Raw genomic sequence first — 6,383 nt, 5'->3', positions numbered from 1 at the left:
GACAGATGTTGAGAGAATATACTAATGTGAGTGAAAGGAAAACTTGGGTTTTAATTTTGAGACAAGGTCTCATGTGGCCCAGGCTTGTCTCAACTCACTGTGTAGCTAAGGGTGACCTTGAATTCCTGATGGTCCTGCCTCCTCCACCTCCCAAATGCTGGATTTACCGATAAGGCCACAACACCAGAACTCTAACTTAACACATTTAGCTACTTGAAAATATAACCAAAATTCATTGACAATGTGGAATGTGGGGGCTGCAGTTCTCTTCACTATTTTGTCATACATTTCTTTTCTTCTCTCTTTTTTTTTTTTAAAGATTATATTTATTTATCATGTATACAGTGAGTGTTCAGCCTGCAGGCCAGAAGAGGGTACCATATCTCATTGTAGATGGTTGTGAGCCACCATGTGGGTGCTGGGAATTGAACTCAGGACCTCTGGAACAACAGCCAGTGCTCTTTACCTCTGAGCCATCTCTCTAGCCCCTCTTTTTTTCTTTTTTGAGACAAGGTTTCTTTATGTAGTCCCGGCTGTTCTGGAACTCACTCTGTAGACCAGCCTGGCCTAGAACTCAGAGATCCACCTGTCTCTGCTTCCCGAGTGCTGGGATTAAAGGTGTGTGCTGCTATTGCCCTAACACTTTTCAAAATGAAAACTACAGTTCTAAATCAAAGAGGGTGTCTTCATGTAGCCCAGGTTGCTAGCCTTTCCATGTATTTCTAACACCTGGACTCTTATGATTTCCTGTAATTAATAGAAAAGTTCCCAGTGACTGCTGAAGAATAATTTCCTTCTGGAGAGAGAACTAAGGCCAGGTTGGCTCTGCCATGTGCTCAACATGTATTTAGACAGCAATTACTGTTCAGAGCTCTAGAATGCTTTGAGATAGAACATGGGTCTTTTGACTAGGATTACTTCAAGATGCCATGCTAGAGGGGTATATTAACAAGAAAAACAAATATCAGATAGTTTACATTGTAGGAACTAATCCTTTTAGAATAAAAATCACAATCCTGAATTTTTTAATTTATATTTATTTTTATTTTATGTGCATTGGTGTTTTGCCTACATGTATGGGTGTTAGGTCCCCTGGAACCAGAGTTACAGACAGTTGTGGGCTGCCATGTGGGTGCTGGGAATTGAACCTGGATCTTTTAGAAGAGCATCAGTGCTCTTAACCACTGAGACATCTCTCCAACCCTACATTCCTGAATTCTTGCAGGAATGTTTGAGTTCTGTTTTTTTTTTTCTTCCTGAGACAGCGTTTTCTCTGTGAATCTTTGGAGCCTGACCTGGAACTCGCTCTGTAGACCAGGCTGGCCTCAAACTCACAGAGATTTGCCTGCATCTGCCTTCTCATATGCGATTTCTTTTCTTTTCTTTTTTCTTTTTAATTAAATGCCAAATGCTGTTTATTGAAGGAGGGAAGAGGTCTTAAACACAGGCTTACAGCACAGTGGGAGAACCCTGGAGGGCAGAAATACCGATGTTTTACAATCTTGCGTCTAAGCTGTTAACCCCCATTGTGCAGGATACACAGACAAGGAACTTCCCTTAAGTATTCAGGAGGGTGGAACCGGGCAGGGAATAAAGATTTTTTTTTTTCCCAGAGCTGAGGACCGAACCCAGGGCCTTATGCTTGCTAGGCAAGCGCTCTACCACTGAGCTAAATCCCCAACCCTCATATCCGGTTTCTTGACTTCCATTTTAAAAATAGAACTCAAAGCCCGGTGGTGGTGGCACAAGCCTTTAATCCCAGCATGAGGAGGCAGAGGCAGGCAGATCTCTAAGTAAGAGGCCAACCTAGTCTACAGAGCGAGATCCAGGACAGCACCAAAACTACACAGAGAAACCCTGTCTCAAACCCCAGCCCTCCAAAAAGCTATAGTAGGTGTTTGTTTTGTTTTTTGAGACTGGATTTCTCTGTGAAGTAATCTTGGCTGGCCTTGAACTTAGAGAGATCCGCCTGCCTCTGCCTCTAGAGCGCGGGGATCAAAGGCGTGTGCCACCGCTGTCTGGCTCAAGAGTTTTTGGTTTTTTGTTTTTTTTTTTTTGACAATGAGATTATTTAAACAAAGTTAAAACAAAACAAAACAAAACAAAACAAAACAAAAACAATGCAATACAAAAAACCCTTCCTGCCCCCATGTGGGACTCACACATTTGATTAATTCAGTAGCCTGTTTTCCAGGCTAGGTGCCACGTTTTTTGTTCCCTTTGAGATTTGGGGCAAGTAACACGTGCAAGCTTTGCACTCCTATCAGTCTTACAAGAATTAAAGAGGAAAAAAAGCGCGCCAGTATTTGTACAGAATTTAGCATAAGAAATGCTTTAATATTTGTTTCTTTTCTTCCAAGACAGAGAATTGGGGGTGTGAAATCTGTTTCACACGTCTAGGCCAGGTCTAACTTTAACTGAAGATACTGACAGGGTGCTTTACTAGGTAGGGATGAGAGCCAGGGAATACCTCGTCTTCGTAATCTTCCCTCAGAAAAGCTTCATCTGGTTTCCTGGAGGTGAAGAGTAGGAGAATTCGGTTTCACTAAAACTACAAATCCCAGCACGCCCCGCGACAGACAGCTACGGGTCCCAGCAGGTTTCGTCAACAGGACCCCCGGGTTCTCTTAGAGACCCGGAGTTCCGCCTGAGAGGGCACGGGCCGTGTGGCGGCCCGGAAAGAAGCGAGTTAGGCCTCGACGTCGCTGCGCAGACGCCACTCACGGGTCGGACGTGACGTCAGGAGGGTTCCGGCTTCGGCCTCCGCCGCTGCCTCCGGCACTACAGCTGCTGCCGCTGCCGTCGTCGCGTCTCGTTCTTCCTAAAATGGCGCCGCTAGATCTGGACAAGTATGTGGAGATAGCGCGGCAGTGCAAGTACCTTCCCGAGAACGACCTGAAGGTGAGCCGGGCCGGAGGCCGTCCTGTTTGCGAGGCAAGCCCCTTCCGGCTGTGGGGCGCCCGCCAGCCTGCCCTCCTCCCTCGGCCGGACCCCTACCGGGCACCCGGTCCTGGCGCGGCGGAGGGGCTCCGCGGTGTAAGGCGACCGGGTCCGACGCGGCGAGACGCCGAGAACCAGGGCAGCCCGAGTTCCCCGAACGCTGGAGCGGATCCCTGAGGGGAGATCCCGGGGATGTGCGACCCCCTGATCTCTGAGGACTCCGAGCCCTAGCGGCTTTGCTTAAAGACTCACTCTTACACGCTGGGTTTCCCGGAGACGGAGCCCGGCCGAGCCCCAGCGGGCAGTGCTCTCGGGATGGGGTCCTCCCAGCAGAGGTGACAGGAGCTGCTGTCTGCTCCAGGGACGCGGATGGCCGCAGTGTGTTATAAGTCCCTGAGAGGTGGGAAGCCGGTGGGCGGGATCGGTGTGACAGTACTAGGAGTGTGTCAAGTCGCCTCTGCTTCGCCACTCCCCTAAATTGCTTCTTAGAAGTGTTAGTGTTCTTCTGATGATTCGGATGTGGATCCCATTTCTTAGTACGTTGTTGAGCTATTTAAGTGAACAAGCGATCGCTTATCAAGAAGTTCAAATGCTTTTATGATCTCTGAGCTATTCCTGTATAAGCCAAAGTGTCGTTTTCTTGGTTTTCCAAGAGGTCTCAGTTCAAGTTAAGAGTGCTAAAGGAATGGTAAAGGAAGCAAGCCGTTGGTGTGCCACTGTTTTTAAACGTGTTTTGCTTCTGCTAAAGCTAGTGCTTAGGTCCCCGTTGGTGTTTATCCGATGCTTGCTAGTGTCTCTCCCTGCCTGCCCCCCAGACATCGTTTAAACCTCTGTAGCCCTGACTGCCCTGGAACTCACTCTGTAGCGCAGACTGGCCTCGAACTCACACAGATCCACCTGCCTCTGGCCCCCGAGTGCTGGGATTCCAGGCGTGCGCCACCACCGCCTGAACTGCCTGTTTTACTCCATTAATTTTGATTTATTTTTTTTTTTAATTTTGATTTATTATGTAGTGCATAAACTCTTGGTTATTTGAATTCTTTTTGTGCAGTTTTTATAATTTAAGCTATCGGCTTAAAAACTATTTTTTCAAGAAAAAATTAAATTTTTGTTGGTGAATTTTATTTCTCTTAGGAAGATTTTGCTGTTTTTCTCTCTCATTTGATACATGAAGTTATTTCCTGCATCTTTCAGTCATTTGTCTCTTCTTTCTGCTTGGTAATTTTTGTTTTCTTTCTGAGATAGGATCTTAAGATAGTTCTTGCTGGGGATGGAGAGAGATCTCAGTGGTTAAGAGCACTGGCTGCTCTTTCAGATGACCTGGAATGGAAGTTCTATTTCCAGCAAGGGCATGGCGGTTTGTAACCTTCTGTAACTCCAGTTCCAAGGGATGTGATGCCCTCTTCTGGCCTCTACAGGCACCAGGCACAGACATACATGCAGGCAAAACAGTCATACATATAAAATAAGTCTTTTTGTTTATTTTGGAGACCTGGTTTCTCTTGTGTAGCCCTGACTGTCCTGGAACTTGCTTTGTAGACCAAACTGTCCTTGAACTCACAGAGATCCAAGAGTGCTGGGATTACAGGCGTGTGCCTCCACTGCCCAGCAAAAAAAAAAAAAAAAAAACAAAACTAAACAAAAAACCAACTTATTTATTTTTGTTTTTTCAAGACACAGTTTCTCTGTGCTTAGGTCCCTGTTGGTGTTTATCCGATGCTTGCTAGCTGTCCTGGAAAACACTAGTGCTGTAGATCCGTCTGCCTCCCAAGAGGCTGGGATTAAAGATGTGTGCTACCACTGCCTGGCCCTATTTATTTTAACATGCATTGGTGTTTTGCCTGCATGTATGTGTGTGTGAGGGTGTCAGATCTTGGAGCTACAGACAGTTGTGAGTTGTCATGTGGGTGCTGGGAATTGAACCTGAGTCCTGGAAGAGCAGTCAGTTCTCTCAACCTCTGAGCCATCTCTGCAGCCCATAAGATTATTTTAAATTAGTGTGTGTGTGTAGGGATATGTGCACATGGTGCCTTTGGAGGCCGGAGGCACCAGGTCACCCTGGAGCTGGAATTACAGGCAGTTGTGAGCCACCAGATATAGATGTAGGTGATGGAAACTGAACTCAGATCATCTGTACAATTTTAATTAAATGCTGACCCATCTCTCCAGCTTTTCTTTTTCTTTGTTTCTTTTTTTTTTTTTTGATACAGAATATCATATAGCCCAAGCTGGCCTGATTCTCCTGTCTCCTGCTTCCATCGGACCTCCGCCTTTTGCAAGAGCATTAAACTCTTAACTGCATAAACTGAGCCACTCCAGCTCCTGCTGTGTGCTTGTTTTAATTTTTTTGGTTTATCAAAACAAGGTTTCTCTGTGTAGCTCTGGCTGTCCTTGAACTTACATCCACTGTGTGTGTGTGTTGGGGGGGGGGGTCGGGGGATAGGGCATATGCACATATACGCCCTCAGAGGCCAGAAGCATTAGAGCTTTCTGGAGCTGCAGTTACAGGCAGTTGTAAGCAGCCTGACATGAGTGCTGGAAATAGAACTCAGGTCCTCTGCAATAGCAGTATGTGCCCTCAACCACTGAGTCATTTCTCCAGCCTATACAGAAAAAATTAGAATTTTTTCTTAGTAGTTAACCAGAAAATTAGGGGGAGAGGGGAAGTCTAGTAAGGATTTTTTTTTTTTCCTGTTCTGGAAATAGTTTTATCAGATTAATTTGTTTGTGCTGTCAGACTCTAGTTTATTTTCTTTTATGTGCATTGATGTTTTCCTGCATGTATATCTGTATGATGGTATCACATCACCTGGAACTAGAGTTACAGATAGTTGTGAGCTGTCATGTGTGCTGGGAACTGAACCTGGGTTCTCTGGAAGAGCAGCCAGTGCTCTTCGCCAGTTGCTCAGCCATCTCTTTCCAGCCCCTCTAGTATATTTTCTATCTCAAAACAGATGTTTATGTGTACACATTGGTGTATTTGTGTGTATGTACACATGTATAAAAAGTGTGTGTGCATGTGTGTATTCATGTGTGTACACATGTATATAAGCCTGGGAGGATATTAGCTGAACATCTGAGGAAATTGGGCTAGAGAAAGCACATGACTTGCATGATAGTCACCAATCTTACAGCTCAGGGCTTATCACCCCAGGGCATCTCTGTGCTACTAACTAGGTGGGGACCAGCTTTCCCTACATGTAAACTAAAACTGACAGAAAACCCTCACATCTTAACCATAGCCAATCCTGCCTCTGCCAAGAACTGTTGTTTACAATGAGGTGTGAACAGTCGACAGCAGGCTCCTATCTGCTTTGTAGAACGGTGTCTAGTATAGAAAGTTAATGAATGTCACAGGACTGAGTGGTCTTTTAACAATGGGTCTTGTAAAATCCAAGCCTCATGTGAGAAAAGTTGCTATAACAACATCACAGCACCTTTGC

This window comes from Peromyscus leucopus, chromosome 4 (genome assembly GCF_004664715.2).
Source record: "Peromyscus leucopus breed LL Stock chromosome 4, UCI_PerLeu_2.1, whole genome shotgun sequence".
NCBI classification, from domain to species: domain Eukaryota; kingdom Metazoa; phylum Chordata; class Mammalia; order Rodentia; family Cricetidae; genus Peromyscus; species Peromyscus leucopus.
Note: the sequence above shows the minus strand (reverse complement) of the source record.